The sequence below is a fragment of the Nicotiana tabacum genome, chromosome 3, assembly GCF_000715075.1.
Source record: "Nicotiana tabacum cultivar K326 chromosome 3, ASM71507v2, whole genome shotgun sequence".
Lineage (NCBI taxonomy): Eukaryota > Viridiplantae > Streptophyta > Magnoliopsida > Solanales > Solanaceae > Nicotiana > Nicotiana tabacum.
In genome coordinates, this window is record NC_134082.1 from 80,272,717 (window position 1) to 80,291,560 (window position 18,844).

General features: G+C 38.9%; 1 long non-coding RNA gene across 2 annotated transcripts; it reads right to left on the bottom strand.

Annotated features, from left to right (window-relative positions):
• Nucleotides 1–1,164: 1,164 nt before the first annotated feature.
• Nucleotides 1,165–8,283, bottom strand: LOC107762373 (uncharacterized). 2 transcript variants are annotated; one of them, XR_001642773.2, is made up of 4 exons: nt 8,149–8,283; nt 7,750–7,836; nt 4,797–4,854; nt 1,165–1,491 (listed from the first exon to the last, which is right to left on the bottom strand). It is a non-coding gene; the product is annotated as an uncharacterized LOC107762373 (long non-coding RNA). The 2 variants fall into 2 exon arrangements; XR_012707626.1 differs by lacking the exon at nt 7,750–7,836.
• Between the last annotated feature and the right edge of the window lie 10,561 nt (nt 8,284–18,844).

Here is an 18,844-nt window from a genome sequence, read left to right on the forward strand (position 1 = left end):
TCATATCAATATCAACAAGCCACCTCGTGGCGTACATATCTTAGGCCCTCGGCCTCATAATCAAATCAGTATCTCACTGTTGCGGCGTGCAGCCCGACCCAAAAGTATTCTCACAATATAGGCCCTCGACCTTACTCAGTCAAAAATCACCTTACCCACTCGGGTAACAGTAAAACATGATGCTCAGCCCAAAATGTTATTTGAAATATCATTTCAAGTGTTAAAGCAAAATAAACTTGGCTGAGTTTTGAAAATAGTGGAAAGTAACATGACTGAGTTCAAGTATAAAATCAAAACAGTGAGGAAATATCAACAAAAAAATCCCCGATGGGTTCAAATAGCTGGAACTAGGCCCAAATATGACATTCAGCCCAAATAATAATGGTAGCAAATAGTTTTAAATCAAATACGCGGTAAAATCATAAATCGAGACAGACCAAGTCATAATCCCCAATAGTACACGACCCCACACTCATCATCAAGTGTGTGCCTCACCTCAATATAACATTACGATGTGCAATCCAGGGTTTCGAACCCTCAGAGCATCATTTACAATCATTACTTACCTTGAACCGGCTAAATCTCTAGCTCGCGACACCTTTGCACCTCGAATCTTCCTCCATGTGCGTCGAATCTATCCAACATCAGAACGTGGGCGTCAAAATATGCTAAGGGAACAAAGCCCAAGTGAAAACAATCAAAATATGACACAATTCCCGAAATTACCAAAACCTGAGCCCCAGGCCCACGTCTCGAAATCGAGTAAAATTTGTATTTTCAAAATCCTCATACCCTCACGAGTCTAACCATACCAAAATTATCCAATTCTGGTATCATTTGGTCCTTCAAATCATCATTTTATATTTTTGGAAGATTCCACAAATTTTCTTCCCAAATCACGAATTAAATGATGAATTCAATGATAGACTCATGTACTTTAGCCAAATCTGAGTTACAATCACTTACCCGATGAATTTCTTAAAAAACCTTCAAAATATCGCCAAAATCCGAGCTCTCTAGGTCAAAATATTAAATAAAACTCAAAACCTCGTATTTATAGAGTACCCACAGATTTCCACCTCTGCTGTCACGACCCCAAATACCGGTCGTGATGGCGCCTATCACATTACTAGGCAAGCCGGACCAATCATGAACCACAACCCATTTTCAGTTTTAAATAAATCATTTGCTAACACGGTTTAATTACCAATTATCATAATAAGTGTTTTAAAATAGCAAGATAGATACGCGGAAGTCAACAAGACATAGAAACTACACGGCCCACACTGATCTGGTGTCGCAAGTCTAGAGCCTCTAATACAAGTCTGAACAACCTACTACATAGATAGTCTAGGAATGCGGAAAAGTAATAAGATAGAAGGGAGAAATCAGGACTGCGAACGCCATGCAGCTACCTCGAAATCCCCGGCAATTGCTGAACGACTGAAAAGCTCGCACTCGGCCTCTGAGGCACCTGGATCTGCATGCAAGCTGCAGGGAGCAATGTGAGTACTCCGACCTAGTGAGTAATAAATATAAATAATGACTGAAAGTAAGAAATCACGTATACACAAGGTATTCTATAATGAAGCAGTCAAATAAGTAATTTGTAAGCAGTAAACCTATAAAAAACAAAATAAAGTACTTCTACAACAAATAAACAGGTAATTGACAGACAGTTAAGATAAAGTAAACACATAGAAGTTTGCCCCTCGGGCACAGTATCAACATTTTTGCCCCTCGGGCTCAATCTCACATCACAATGGGTACCATCACTCAGTGTGCAGACTCCGGGAGGGGCCCCTTACGGCCCAAGCGCAATATCAAGCCATCTCGTGGCATCAAATCTAGGCCCTCTGCCTCATATCAATCAAGCCAGTTAGTGGCGTACATATCTCAGGCCCTCGGCCTCAAATCAGTATCAGTGTTTCCTCACAACTAAGCCCTCGACCTTACTCAGTCAAAAATACTCACAAACCCCTCGAGCATTAGTAAAATAGTATTTCTCAGCCCCAAAAATCATTTACAATATCTTTTAAGTCTCAAAAACGGAGTAAAAATGGCTGAGTAGTAAAACAGTGGAAAATAACATGACTGAGTTCAATTAGTAAGTCAAAACAGTGAGAAAATAGTAATAAAAATCCCTGAAGGCTTCAAATAGTTGGCAATCAGCCCAAATATGGCAATCAGCCCAAATCATTATGATAACATATAAGTTTCAGTCAAATGCGCGGTAAAATCATCAATCGGGCCGGACCAAGTCACAATCCTCAATAGTACACGACCCCACGCTCGTCATCAAGCGTGTGCCTCACCTCAATATAGCACTACGATGTGCAATCCGGGGTTTCAAATCCTCAGAGCATCATTTAAAATTATTACTCACCTCGAACCGGCTAAATCTCTAACTCGCGAAGCCTTTGCCCCTCGAATCGGCCTCCACACGTCACAATATGCTAAGGGAACAAAGCCCAAGCGAAAACATTCGAAAAATATCAAAAATCTCGAAATTAGCAAAACCCGAGCCTCAGGCCCATGTCTCGGAATCGGGTAAAATTTACATTTTCAGAATCCTCGTACCCTCACGAGTCTAACCATACCAAAATTATCCAATTCCGATACCATTTGATCCTTCAAATCATCATTTTACTCTTTTGAAAGGTTTCACAATTTTCTTTCCCAAATTTCATCCCAAATCACGAATTAAACGATGAATTCAATGATAGATTCATGTACTCTAGCCAAATATGAGTTAGAATCACTTACCCCGATTAATTTCTTGAAAAACCTTCGAAATATCACCAAAGTTCGAGCTCTCTAGGTCAAAATATCAAATAAAAACCCAAAACCTCATATTTATAGAGAGTACCCCACAGATTTTCATCTCCGCTGACCGCACAAAATCGACTGCGGTCTGCACAAAAACGACCGCGGCCGCACCAGCTTTCCTCTGCAGTGACAGGCTTTAGTATTTTGGCCATGCCTTTCTCTACAGATGTCAAAATTTCTATATCTTTACCTTTCTAGAAACTAGACTCGAAGGGCTACAACCTTTGTTTTTGAATCATCTCAAAATGTTTTGTGGATCAAAAGATATGATCTTCCGAAGTAGGACCAGTGAAATGTTTCCCCACCGCGGCCGCACAGCATTTTGTGCGGTCCGCACAACACCTACCACAGCCTCACTTCATTTTGTGTGGTCCGCACAGCACATACCGCATCCACACTTCTTTTTGTGCGGACCGCGCGAGTGGGTTCTGAGGCCTGCAACCCTTCTGGACCTGCTACAGCTATGATTTTCGACCTAAAACATCCCGGAACTCCCGAAACTTCAAACCAATTATACCAACACATCTCATGACATTGTTCAAACTTGTTCAAAACCTCGGAACGCTCACAACAACATAAATCACCAATTTAACATAGGATTCAAGCGTAAGAACTCCAAGAACTCTTAAATTATGCATTCGATCAAAAAGTCTATCAAATCTCGTCCGAATGACCTAAAATTTTGCACACACGTCCCAAATGACACAACGAAGCTACTGTCACTCTTGAAATTCCATTCCGACCCCTATATCAAAGTCTTGCCTATCAACCGGAACCGCCAAAATATCACTTCGCCAATTTAAGCCTAAATCTTCTCTACAACTCCAAAACTCATTCCGATCGTGCTCCTAAGTCACAAATCACCTCCCGAAGCTAACCGAATCATCAGAACTCACTTCCAAGCCTTCTAACACATAAGTCAACATCCGGTTGACTTTTCCAACTTAAGCCTTCTTAAAAGAGGCTAAGTGTATCAAACTTCACCAAACTCATTCCCGACTCGATTCAACCAACCTAACACCACAAAAACACGAATAACGAAGCATAAAGAAGCTAAAATGGGGAAAACGGAGCGGTAACTCATGAGACGATTGGCCAGATCGTCACATCTGCGGACCACATAAAAATGACCGCGGTCCGCACAAAACCAGCGTAGTCCGCACAAAAACGACTGCGACCGCACAGATTTTCATCTGCAGTGATAGGCTTTAGTATTTGGCCATAACTTTCGCTACAAATGCCCAAATTGCAATATCTTTACCTTTCTGGAAACAAGACACAAAGGACTAAAACTTTCATTTTTGAATTATCTCAAAATTCCTTATAGATCAAAAGATATGAGCTTCCGAAGTAGAACCAGTGAAATGTTGCCCACCGCGGCCGCACTACATTTTGTGCAGTCCGCACAGCACCTACCGCGGACGCAATTCTTTTTGTGCGGACCGCGCTGGTGGGTTTCAAGGCCTGCAACCCTCTGAACCTGCTACAACTATGATTTCCGGCCTAAAACATCCCGGAACCCCCGGAACTTCAAACTAATTATACCAACACATCCCATGACATCGTTCAAACTTGTTCAGAACTTTGGAACGTTCACAACAACATCAAATCACCAATTTAACATAGGATTCAAGCCTAAAAATTTCAAGAACTCTTAAATTATGCTTTCCATCAAAAAGTCTATCAAATCTCGTACGAACGATCTGAAATTTTGCACACACATCCCAAATGACACAACGAAGCTATTGCAACTCTCGGAATTTCATTCCTATCCTAATATCAAAATGTCGCCTATCAATCGGAAAACGCTGAAATCTCAATTTCGCCAATTCAAGCCTAAACCTTCCACGGACCTACAAAATGCATTCTGATCACGCTCCTAAGTCCCAAATCACCTAACGGAGCTAACCCAACCATAAAAATTCCGATCCGAGATCATATACAAACAAGCCAAATCTTGGTCAAACCTTTCGAATTTCAAGATTCAACTGAGAACTGTTTTCTTCCAAATTCATTCTGATTACCCTGAAAACCAAAACCAATGATTTACATAAGTCATAATACATCACATGAGGCAAGTCATGCCCGAAAATTGGCAATCAAAGTGCAAAAGTTCAAAACGACCGATCGGGTTGTTACAACAAAAATCTAAAATCTTGAAGAAAATTATGAAGACCACAATTTTAGAAGGGAAAAGAACATAGTAATGGTTAACATACAACACAAACTAATTAGAGAATATTGGAACTAGAACACAACCTTGGAGTTGTATGGCCAAACATTATATAGACTAACCAGCTCTAGGCTATCAAAAACCAAAGTTTTTTTCAGTGAAGCTCAAGTGGACTCCATATAATCCCAGCTTCATGTTGTATTTTTTATTCTATGTTTCTCTCAAGGATCTAGTTACTTAAAATTCCTATCTCTTAAATTGCACTCTGCTTTTACAATAAAATGCGAGTATAGCTACAGCTTTCATTAACACGTTTATTATATTTGTAGGAAAAAAATTGGGGAGGAAGATGAGTCATGATGAGTTCTTCATGGGACTCACATCCGGAAGAAAAAGGCACCGACAGATCCAACTAGATGGGTCTAGGATCGAGCAGAGACTACACATGTACGTTTCATAACTACTATAAATATTTCTAATATTATATAGTTAGTATTTTTTTATCTTCTAAATAAAAAGTCGCTACAAGATCAATTTGGAGGGGTATACTCAGAGATTGCCACTGAATGAGCAAGGCGAGCGACCGCCCATTTCAGACGAAGAAGAGAAGGGGATATGGTTGAGTATTGTCGGTGGTCCTAAAAAGGGGATAACATACGGCCTTTTAGATAAATCGTTTCGGTGCTACATGGCTGGATTGCAAGGTATAGGGACTTCCGCCCAAGGAGAGGCGATTGATAGTTCAGCTATATCGTCTATGGAAAAGAAGATCGCAAAACTGACAGTAGAGCTTGAAGAGACCAAGGCTAGAGAAAAGAAGAATTTTGATACCCTTCAAGGTGAGCTAGAAAGGAGGGACAAACAATTTGATCTCCTTCAAGGTCAGCTTGCCAATCTTCTTGCTTGTGGTGCTTTCCCCATTCCCCGGTCTCCTCCTCCTTCCCCCACCTGCCTGCGATGAAGGTCCTAGGACCGAAGATGAAGATGATGCTACATAAAAAACTCATTGAATGTTGTGTATTGTTAAACAAAAATGCGAACTTGTCAATATTTTGTTGTTGGTTATTTGAATGATGATTATATTGTTATTGAACACTTTAGTAGTTGTTGTTGTTGTGGTTATTAGTTATTGTGGTTGTGGTTATTATTTGTTGGTTAATTGTTGTTGTTGGTGGTTATTAGTTGTTATTTTGTTGAGTTTTCATGGTTGAATGGTAGCAATGTAAGCTGCCATTATAAGATGTATATTGGTTTAAATTGGTAGGTAGTGTAGCTTAAAAGCGGCCATTTTCTGCCCAGTTTTTACCCAGATTTCCGATCGAATTCGGTCGGAAATTAATTTGTTTTGCCCAGAAATTCATAATTTCCGACCGAATTCGGTCGGAAATTTCAAATAAATTCCCCAGATTATTGAAATTTCCGATCGAATTCGGTCGAAAATTATAAATTTATATTTATTTTTTAAATAAATCAACAATTTACAAATAATTATTTAATTAAATAATATTATTATTTTTTAAGAGTTTTGACCGAATTCGGTCGGAAAACTAAAATTAAAAATAAATAAATAATAATATTTTCTGATCGATTTTGGTTGGAAATTTAAAAATTAAAAAAAAAATATTTAATAATTTCCGACCGATTTGGGTCAAAAAATAAAGTTTGACTGACAGTCAGTGCATTGGATTTTATCGACCGATTGCGGTCGGAAATTTTCGACCAATATTTTCCGACCGATTTCGATCGGAAATTTGCAACCAATTGTGGTCGGTCTACGTTTGCGATCATTGTTTTTCCGTCCAATTAAAAACGGTCGAAAATTTCGGTCGAAAATCACCTGATTTTTAGTAGTGACAATATCAAACAAACGCTCACAAGAAAAAAAAAGAACCTGCATTATTGAAATTTTTGTAGGTGCAGAAGGAATGCCATTAGCACAACATAAAGCAATTCTCTCATCAATTCAACAATATAATTCTGCCCAGTCTTTGATTACTAAAGTTAGCATGACTTTTAGTAACTAAATAACCAAGATTAAGATGTATCATGAAAGAATTTTTTTAGTGTTATATGATAAGTGCCCTATTTCAATCTTTATGTCAAAAACTATTTTCATGTACTACAAATTATCTCTCCCTTATAACAAAAGGAATCATTAATTACATAGACAAAAGATAATAAACTTTAAATAGAAGCTTAATTCATCTGACAAGTTATACGATTTCCTAGCATTTTTTGAGTCAAATAAAGAAAAAGAACTAATACATTATATTTTCAAGCTTCAATTTGACAGGTCTTAGGTGCTTCTTGAATTCAAGTAAAAGCTAGTGGAAATTATTTCAAGCTTTATATTCATATTATTCTTTATATTAAACATGTGACCTTTTACCTATAATAATTTCATCGAAGCTGTCTACATCCATGTAATTCATTAAATTTTACAAAGGTAAACTGAAATCTCTAGAGCTCTTGCTCAATTCTTGAATCAATAAAACAAATTTAAGAAAAAATGATTTGTTTATGTGGATATATCTTTGACAGATATTATAAAATGATTTTTCCTTTTGTGCATTAAATATATGTATATAAGTATATTTATTTCTATTATAAGAGACTCAAATTTAATACTTTGCAATTATGTTCTTACTTAAAGAATGTAAAAAAAAAATCATATACACAGAGATATGAAACAGTAATTGCACCAACCAAAGGTCACTCTTTTATTGAATTCAGATAAAATCGCAAACCTGGAAAGAGAATATCTCCAAAGCCAATCATGACATAGCCATAATAAGGATTAGAAGATTAGATATATAGTCGAGAACTCTTAGAAGCTACAAAAAATTTTAAAAAAGAACTTAGTCATATTTCACCCCATACAGTTTAAAGAAAAAGATATATAGTAAAACTATTTAAGAAATAAAAGTTTATCGCAAAGAACAATCAGAAGGGAACATAAACAAAATCCTAGAATATTGGATACAGTGATACAAGGAATACCAACCAAAAAAATCTCAAAAATAAGGAAGAGATAATCAAATCACAAAATCAAAGAGAAGTGATTTACCTCTAGCAGTAGTAGAAATAAGAGAAACAGAAACTGAAGGGAAAAATTAAAATACTGAAGAGCAAAGAAAGAATTTTACCTTGGGCAAGGGGAGGAAGAAGAGGAGAAGAAGAAGACCCTATAAGGAAGAGAAGATTTGCGATAAGAATTAAGAGAGGAACTGTTTAAGAGCATTAAAAGAAGCGATCGTTTCTTTTATAGGGAAAATAAGCGACTGTTGAGTTTTCTTTATTGGAAAACTTTTTTTTCATCAGTTTTAAAAGGAAAAATGTCAAAAAAATGACAATAAAGATAAATGTCAATGCTGAGAGAGGTGCCACATAAGCCTCTCTTAGACCCAGCTTTATATATATATATATGAGCCCATTAAGTGCTAAACTACCTCACTTTCAAAGAGTAATTGAGTTTAATGGTGTACTGTGGGTCGGGCCTGAACCGGACCGGATCGGGCCCGCGCGGGCCTGACGGGCCGGTCCTGGTGGGCCGGTCCTTAATGGTGCAAAAAACCCGGGGCGGGCCGGGTATGATAAAATAGCCCACGAGCCCGGGACTGCTAAGCCCGGGACCGGCTGGCGGGCATGGGCCGGTCTTACCGGTCCTAACGGCTACTTTTAAAAAAAAAATTAAAAAATAGCAACGGTCAAAAATTAAAAAAGTAGCCGTTGGGCTGCAATTTTTACCGTTTGGAACTTTCAAAAATAGCCATTTAGCCCCCAAACTTTATTTTAACCCCAAACTTTATATAATTACACTTTTTTCCAATTCTCAACTATAAATACCCCCTCATTCTTTCATTTTTACTCACCAATTCATCAATCTCTCTCAATCTCTCTACTATAATTGCTTATTTTATTGTTGAAATTTCGTGAAAAATTGTGAAGTTGGTGAATTGAAGTATTCAAGTCTTCAACGATTTTCAATTTTCAAGAAGTTGTTCGGCAATTCGGTAAATGCGTTCCATTTCTTAAGTTTTAATATTATAGTTTTGCTAGTTTTATTTAGTATAATTATAATTAATATGGCATTTTCTTTGAAAAATATTAGTTGTAAGGGTAAATCTAAAATTGGTGAAAGTAGTGTCACACCTCCTTTTTGCGCGCCTACCCCGAAGGATAAATGCGTGAGGAAATTTTTCCAATTTAAGTGACAATATTCGAAATGTGATTATTTATTTAATTCAGAGTCGCCACTTGGGAAAGATTTGGCTTTTAGTGTCCCAAGTCACCGGTTTATCTTGAATCCCAATTCGAGGAAAATATTCGACTTTCCAAATGAAGTCTGCGAACCAGAAATTCTAAGTAAGGAATTCTGTTGACCCGAGGGAAGGTGTTAGGCACCCCCGAATCCCGTGGTTCTAGCACGGTCGCTTAAATTGTTGTAATGGCTAAATATCTGATTTTTATACATGTTATGACTTGTGTGCTTTTATTAAGTTTAAACCGCTTTTTTTATTATTTTTTAATAGAATTGCAACGTCGTGAAAATGCATCTCGAACCACGTCACAATCAATGCACCCGTGGTTGTTAATACGTTCCGACACCGTTGAGATTTGGATTTGGGTCACATAAATGCGCACCCGAATTTAAGCATGTAATTTAATCAAAATCGCGTCTAAAGAGTCTAACGCGTTATTATCTTTGGGGAAAGCCGTGATGTTCGCTAAATGACCACTCCCGAAATATAAGTAATTATTAACATCTATTGAGGGCCCCGCAGTTTGTGCGTCTTTGTTTGGCGAGGCTCGCCACATTTATTTTAAGGATATCATAAAGTGACTACATTTCTATTAAATTCGTTTCTAAAAAAAGAGAAAAAATCCTAATTAGTTACATGCTTAAAAAAAAGGGCGTAACATATTAAATGCTAGATTAAGACAAATGTTAACGAAAAGGAATATTACTAAAATTGAAATTATAAATAAACTACGGAATCGACAAATAATATGTTCAAAAGAAACTAATTATCATATAACTAGATTAAACTCACATTGTTAGATGACTTGAACCGTTGGAATTAATTATTTACGACTATTTGAAACTAGAATCAATCTTAATTACTAATGCATATTCGAAAGTTTATTAAATTCAAACGTTAACTCGTCTTGTTTGAACTCAAATCATGCCATAATGTCTAATTCACGAAATTAATTTAAATTCATGCTTTAACTAAATTTAGCTACATGTTCATGATTAACCTACTGTTGACAATATTAAAACCTTCAAGCTAGTGAACTAACCAGTTTTACCGAGCCGATTCACTAAACACCAACTTATGTTATTTTCCTCTTACTCCAATTGTTAAACAGTTTGACAGTAATGAGCATGCTTAAACATATACTACCTAATAACCAAACTAAAACAGAGTATTATTTAATACATCACTACAAGATGCCTAGTTATGCAAAGCAACCGAAATTTACAGAATAATAATACATGAGATAACCTAAACACAATCAGTAAAAGAGACAAAGGAAAAAAAAGCTAAATTAAAACTTCAAAGTTCCATTCTTCATGTGTATTCATGCTTTCACATTTCAGTTTACAATATCGATAAGGTTACGGCCATGTACCTGGTATTGGAAGTAAAAGAAGAGGAAGATCAGTAGAAGCAGCAGTAGCGTAAATACACAGCAACAACAGGTTCAGCAATAGCAAAACCAGTAACGACCAGTAGAATAACCCAGTAACAGATTGAAAACCAGCAATACCAGAATGCAATCGCAGTCAAAGCAGAAGAGAGACGGATACAACGCAGTAGTTTACTGATTTTTGAATAACACTCAAGGAAAAGCATCCTGAAATTATTCAAGTAAAAGTTCAGCTTGTTTTTCTCTTTTTGCTCTCAAATTCTGATTTCTCAAAATTCAGTCAACTCTCTCAACTTTCTCCTCTATCTTCCTCTACACTGTGTAAAAATGACTCTATTTATAACCAAGACTCTTGTCTTGAACCACTAACCCGAAATATTCTCATAATTGCATGCCTAGCCCCCACTACTTAATGTTTTTCTTATTTAATTCCCTTGTTCCCCATGTCTACATGTTTTGTCCCCCACTATATTAAACAAATACATTTCTCACTCCATTATGTGTTGTCCCCCACTATATTAAACAATGTATTAACTCCCCACCATTATATCTTGTCCCCCACTACGTATTATTTTAATATTATTTAAATATTATTTAATACTTAGTGGACAGAGCACTCAAAATAAATAATTGTTCAGATTTTCGATTCCAAAAATACCCCTCTGAAATTACTGAAATTACCATTTTACCCCTGGAAATACTGCAATTTACCATTCTAACCCCGTCAGCTATAACCAATTCGCCTAATCAATTCTAAACAAAATACAGCAGCTATAACCAATTCCTAATCAAAGTTTATGAACAAACTTAAACTAAATGATGAACAACAAAGAAACAACTGGAATTATTTTGACTGAACAATATTTTTTAACAACAAACCTACTTTCAGATTCAAACAACAGTAACAAACAAGTATATTCAAATCACTGAGCTCAAATTCAATTGAACCTCCAACTAAATCTAACAATATTGCAACCAAGATGAAGGATTCAAACTAAATCAAAAAGTTAAAAACCAAAACATAAACTCACATTAAATCATTGGATTAAAAACGAACTTCAAACAAAAAGTGAACACGAATTAAATCTAAATTAAACAACAAAGATGAATGATTCAAGTGATTAAACTAACACCCTTCTATATTAAAACTAAACAAAAACAAATGAATGAAAACAAACCGAAGAAATAATTAAGAAATGAAAAACAACGAACAAGAAAGGAATCAAACATATACTGATTTCAAATCTGAGAATATCAAACAAAATACGGACAGAAATGAAACTTAAACCAACTAACCGGAAATGAACAATGACGAACTCGAACCAAGACTGCCAACGACCTAATGGATCTCGACTTCAATGAAAAACCACCTTCTCTTTAACCTTGACGAACTCAGACTGGACCTCGACGAGGCAGTCATGGTGAAGAAAAAGAAGACGAAGAAGAAGCAACAGTAACAGCAGTAGCGTTGCTTGTCGCGGACCCCCTCACCTCGATGGTTTTTCCGGCGACTTGGGGTGAGCTCGACGAAGGCAGCAGCAATGGTGGCTTGGGTGGTGTTCATGGATGAGCTGGTACGAAGAAGAAGGAGCAGCAACGCAGCAACCATGCTGCTCATTAATGGCGGACGGGGGAGGGCATCAACAATGGTGGTTTGGACGTGACGACGATGGTGGTTTTAGGGTCGTCGAGCAGCAGCAGCGTTTGGTGACTGCAGTTCACTGGACGAAGAAGATGAAGACGATGGGGTTCGTCTGGACGTGAGCTGAGGGAGACGACGAAGAAGAAGAAAGAGCAACCATGGGAGCTGGTCGTTGGAGCTGGACGTGAGGAGGGCAGTCATGGGAGCTTGATGGGTTGTTTGGACGAAGATGAGCGAAGCAGCAGCTATGGGGGTAGTTGCTTGGTTGTTGCTGGAGGGGTCGCTTGGGGTAGATGGAGAGGCAGTAGCTGCCATGGGGGTGGTGGCTTGGAGCTGGAGATGGAGGTGAGGGGGCAAGGGAGGGTGCTGCGAAGAAGATGATGCAACAGGGGGCTGGTGGCTTTTTTAGGGTTTGGGTTTTTTTTTGTTTTGGGAAAATGAAAATGAAATGAAGAGGGGGAGTTGGATCTTTGGGGTTATGGGGCGGACCGGGTCGGGTTGACCCGGTATGGGTTTGTTTCTTTTGGGCTTGTGGTTTAAATTTGAAGAAAAGGCCCAATCCGATTTTCTTCTATTTTTTGTTCTTTTCTATTTATTTAATTTCCTAATTAATAAAGCTAAAAATGCTAAGATTAAATTATAAAACCCAAAATTATCTCAAAATACTAATTAACTCCTAATAACAATTATCGCACATTTAAGTAGCAATTAACGATAAAATCACACAATTTGGACGTTAAATGCTAAAATGCAACGTACGTTATTTTTTATGATTTTTTCGTTTTTGTAAAAAACACTTAAATAAATATCAAATGCAAATGCGACATATTTTTATATTTTTTATTAATTTAACACATTAACATGCACATGCAAAAATACAAATAATTATCAAAAATGCCCCGAAAATTCAAAAATTGCACACAAAGGAAAATTGTTTTATTTTGAATTTTTGGGAGTAATTCTCATATATGGCAAAAATCACGTGCTCACAGCTGTTCCTCTTTGTCCGAAAACACGAAGAGTTTTCGTGCAAAGATAAAGTGAGCGGATACGAGCGATTTTTGCCCGTTGGAATACTCCGTGTGAAGCATTTTTTGTTTTTGAAAGATTTGACCGAACCTTTGCTTCAAAGGTTTCCGACATATCCTGGGCTAAACGGGAATCAGGTCAATGTAGTTCGGGAAGTTTTGGTAGTTGGGACTACCAATGGAACTGCGATGCTGTTGTTACTGCTGTTGCATGCTGTTACTACTGCTTTACCGACCTCCTTATTACACTAAAGGAGAATTAAAACTAAGCTAGCTATGCCTATCAACTACTAGTTACAAGATTCCTATCTATAATTCTTTCGTAAATTGAGTCTTAGCTGATTCTGCTTGTAGACTTCGATCTGAATCTTGATGCTCGCAAGTTGTAGGCGCTTGTTTATTTCTGCAGCATTGAGTGAAGCGGGATTGGCGGAGCTCGTGACTTCAATCATATTTTGAGAGATACGCACTTTGTTTGTTCCAGTATTTGGGCTCATCTTCTTTTGTTCTTTTCTTCCTTTATTTTAATCTGGATTGAGACTCACTCCATAGGTCATCTCGATCCATGTGCCTCGAGGTCAAACCTGCTCAGACAACAAAACAAACAAACGAACGAAATTTTTCTGCTCCAGTTTCACTAGGAAAATTTCATGAGTTAATTTCCATAAAAATCTACAGAATTGATGAGGGGATTGGAAACCTCAAGTCTGAAAGACGCAACTGAGGGATTGGAGCCCTAATGTCGGCTAAAGAAAAATCGCTCAACTCAGGGATTGGAGCCCTAATGCCGGCTAAATGAAAATTGCCCAACTCAGGGATTGGAGCCCTAATGTCGGCTAAAGGAAACTTGCTCAACTCAGGGATTGGGGTCCTAATGTCGGCTAAAAGAAAACTTGCTCAACTCAGGGATTGAAGCCCTAATGTCTGCTAAAGGAAAATTGCTCAACTCAGGGATTGGAGCCCTAATGTCGGCTAAAAGAAAAATCGCTCAACTCAGGGATTGGAGCCCCAATGTCGGCTAAAAGAAAATTGCTTAACTCAGGGATTGGAGCCCTAATGTCGGCTAAAAGAAAATCGTTCAACTCAGGGATTGGAGCCCTAATGTCGGCTAAAGGAAACTTGTTCAACTCATGGATTGGAGCCCTAATGTCGGCTAAAAGAAAATTTCTCAACTCAGGGATTGGAGCCCTAATGTCGACTAAAGGAAACTTGCTCAACTCAGGGATTGGAGCCCTAATGTCAGCTAAAAGAAAATTGCTCAACTCAGGGATTGGAGCCCTAATGTCGGCTAAAAGAAAATCGCTCAACTTAGGGATTGGAGCCCTAATGTCAGCTAAAGACGACTAGAGAAAGGAGGCCCTATGTCTAAAATCTCAACTCAGGGATTGGAGCCCTAATGTTGGCAAAGGTGACTAGGGAATGGAGGCCCTATGTCTAAAATCTCAACTCAGGAATTGGAGCCCTAATGTTGGCGAAAAATAGGTTGATATTGGGGATTCTAAACTAACCCCTTTTTTGGAATTTTCTTCTTACTTCTCTTTTCGTTTTTTTTTTAATTATTTTTTGTTCAGCAAAAATGCAGGAAAGAATTTGGAGGAAACTTCCCTTTTGGGTTTATTCCTTGCTGCAAAGCTGTTTCTTGCACTTGTGCATTTTTTTCCCTTTTGGTTGCACATGCTTCTTGCATGGTTGCTTTGGATTGCACCTGTTTCAATTTTCCAAACAAAGAACAATTGTCAGTTTGAAAATGGTGGTTGGTTCGGTGGCCTTGATCATTCCAATTGCTTGGTCCCGGCCTCATTTCTGTTGAGAAACTTCGCCATTGATTGGCTTCAAAGGCGACCCCCTTTCAAACTGATAAGACTCAGATTTCAGGATTTCATGATGACTCGCCCGTGTAAGGCTTTGGTTCTCATTCCGCTTTCCAGACCTTTGCCTTTGACTTTCTTCTCTTCTTTTTTTCAATGCCTTTACTTTGGAGGTAATCAAGCATCATGATCAGTCAAGATTGGACTAACGCACCACTGAGGCTGGGTATTTTCTTCACCTCTTGGCAGACGAAGCTCTGTGAAACCGGTCCTGCCACCTTTTCTTTCTAACACATTTGGAATTTAGGGTTAAGCCGAAAGGGATTCAAGGAAAGGTAAACAAAGAGCAGAAAAACGAATTTAAAAGATAAGCGTCCCTTTTGGGGGAAAAGAAGGACTTATCTGAGGTGCATGCTGGCTTCAAACTGACATGACATGCTTTTTGGACTGGATACCCGAACCTCACGAACTTGCATTTCCTCATGAACCAAAACGGATCTATGTTTCCCAACCAGGGAACCTTGCCAGAACTTTCTGTGGTGAAATCATCTTTTCGGCCAACAGCGCCCTTTGCGGGTTTTCGCTAGTGACCTCTCTCATTTCTCTTCTCACCGTCGCCCGATAGTACTTTTTGCGGGTTTTCACTAAACGGACTCTCTCATTCTTGGTTTCTCTACTCTCGTCGCCACATGGTGCCCGAAGGTTTTCACCGACAAGATTATCTCATTTTATTTCTCTCAATTTTAGAATGCATCGGCTTCCAACCATGATATTTCTTGGTTTCCCCCGCCTTTGGCAATTGATCCGAAGGACTTGTACTTGGTTTTTGGTAAAAAGAATTGTGGATGAAATTACAACTTCGGAACCATTTGGTGTGCCCGTGGTTGAACCATTATAACATCTGCCCCAGTTTCAACTTCAGGGAAAATTGGATTTTTGTTTTGGTGTGACTGAACCCCAGAGAGAGACTGCCTACATATCCTTTCGAAATCAAGTCAGACGTAGTTCAGGCAAAATCATTTTTTTTGGGTTCAACGGTGTTTTTGGATTCCAAAGAGGTTAGCCAAAGAAATGTAACCGGCTCAAAAGGTTTGTAAAAAAAAGTTGATAGTGTTTGGGTAGCGGGAATAAAAGCCTTAATCATCTCAAATGTGCCAAGACATCACCGAAGTAAACTCAAACATAGTACCTTTTGACTGCATCCACATTCACAGCTGTTTCAGGATCATTTCCTTCAATATCACCCAGATATAAAGCTCCTCTTGGCAATATCTTCCTGATGATGTACGGACCTTTCCAATTAGGAGCAAATTTTCCTTTCGCTTCCTGGTGATGTGGAATAATGCGCCTTAACACTAGTTGACCTACTTCAAAATTCTTGGGTCACACTTTCTTATTGTAAGCACGGGCCATTCTTTGTTGGTACAACTGCCCGTGACAAACCGCAGCCATTCGTTTTTCGTCAATTAAGGTCAACTGCTCCAATCGAGTCTTAACCTACTCGCTATCTTCAATCTCTGCTTCAACAATGGTCCGGAGCGAAGGAATTTCTACCTCTGCCGGTATCACAGCCTCGGTCCCATAAACCAACAAGTATGGGGTTGCGCCTACTGATGTGCGCACTGTAGTGCTATATCCCAGCAAGGCAAAAGGTAACTGTTCATACCACTGTCTGGAACTCTGGATTGTCTTTCTCAAAATCTTCTTGATGTTTTTGTTTGCCGCTTCAACAGTGCCATTGGCTTTGGGCCGATAAGGAGTGGAGTTCCTATGCGTTATTTTGAACTGTTCGCATACATCCCCCATCAAGTGACTATTCAGGTTTGCCGCATTATCTGTGATGATAGTTGCAAGAATACTAAAACGACAGATAAGATTTGAATGTACAAAATCCACCACAGCTTTCTTAGTGACCGATTTGAGAGTGACAGCTTCGACCCATTTTGTGAAGTAGTCAATAGCGACCAATATGAATCTGTGCCCATTTGAAGCTTTCGGCTCAATCGGACCAATGACATCCATACCCCAGGCGACAAAAGGCCACGATGCCGACATAGGATGTAGCTCTGTTGGAGGTGCATGAATCAGATCTCCATGCACCTGACACTGATGACATTTCCGGATGAAGCTGAAGCAGTCTTTCTCCATAGTTATCCAATAATACCCGGATCGAAGGATTTTCTTCGCCAAGACATACCCGTTCATATGAGGTCCACACACTCCTGCGTGTACTTCATGCATGATTCTTCCTGCTTCTTCGGCGTCAACACATCTTAACAAGTTGAGATTCAGGGTTCTTTTATACAATACCTCGCCGCTCAAAAAGAATCCACTCGCATGCCGCCTAATAATTCTCTTTTGATCTCCAATAGCATGTTCGGGGTATTCTTGTGTTTTCAAGAACCTCTTAACATCATGGTACCATGGCTGGGTACTTGGTCCCGCCTCGATTACATTACAGTAACCGTGTCTTTTCCTGATTTGGATTTCCAAGGGATCGATGTGGGCATTGCCTGGATAAGGTAACATTGAAGCTAAGGTAGCAAGTGCATCGGCTAGTTCATTGTGACACCACGGGATATACCTGAACTCTATTGATTTGAATTGCTTGCCGAGATCCTCCACGTGCTGCTGGTAAGGAATAAGCTTGACATCTCGAGTTTCCCATTCACCCTGGGCTTGCCGGATAATCAGATCAGAATCCCCCATAATCAACAAATCTTCAACATCTTGATCGATCGCCATATTCATGCCCATGATGCAGGCTTCATATTCAGCTGTATTGTTCGTACAAAAGAAACGAAGCCTAGCTGTAGCCGGATAGTGTTGACCAGTGGGTGAGATCAAGATTGCCCCAATTCCTACACCTTTGGCATTTACAGCCCCATCAAAGAACATCATCCAAGCATGAGCGTCTTCCGAGACTACTCCTATGATGTTTATCTCTTCATCTGGAAAATAAGTACTCAATGGTTGGTACTCATCATCAATCGGGTTCTCAGCCAAATGATCTGCTAACGCCTGGGCTTTCATTGTCGTGCGAGTGACAAAGACTATGTCAAACTCCGTAAGCAAGATCTGCCATTTTGCTAATCTCCCAGTGGGCATTGGTTTCTGAAATATGTACTTTAAAGGATCCAACCTTGTTACGAGGTAGGTGGTGTAAGCTTGCAAATAATGCCTCAGCTTCAGAGCGACCCATGACAAAGCACAGCAAGTTCTTTCCAATAAAGTGTACTTGGCTTCATAACTAGTAAACTTCTTGCTCAGATAGTAAATGGTCTGCTCCTTCTTTCCGGTCACGTCATGTTGCTCGAGGACACAACCAAAAGAATTTTCCAAGACGGTCAGGTACAAAAACAGAGGCCTCCCTGGCTTAGGTGGGACCAAGACCGGCGGATTCGACAGATATTCCTTGATTTTATAAAAAGCTTCTTGACATTCAATTGTCCATTTGATTGCCGCATCTTTCTTTAACAACTTAAATATGGGTTCACACGTGGAGGTCAACTGAGCGATGAAACGACTGATGTAATTCAATCTTCCCAAAAAACTCATAACATCTTTCTTGGTTCTTGGAGGAGGCAAATCCCGAATAGACTTTATCTTTGTTGGATCTAACTCGATGCCCCTCCGACTGACTATGAATCCCAAGAGTTTGTCGGATGGTACTCCAAATGCACATTTGGTTGGGTTCAGTTTCAAATCA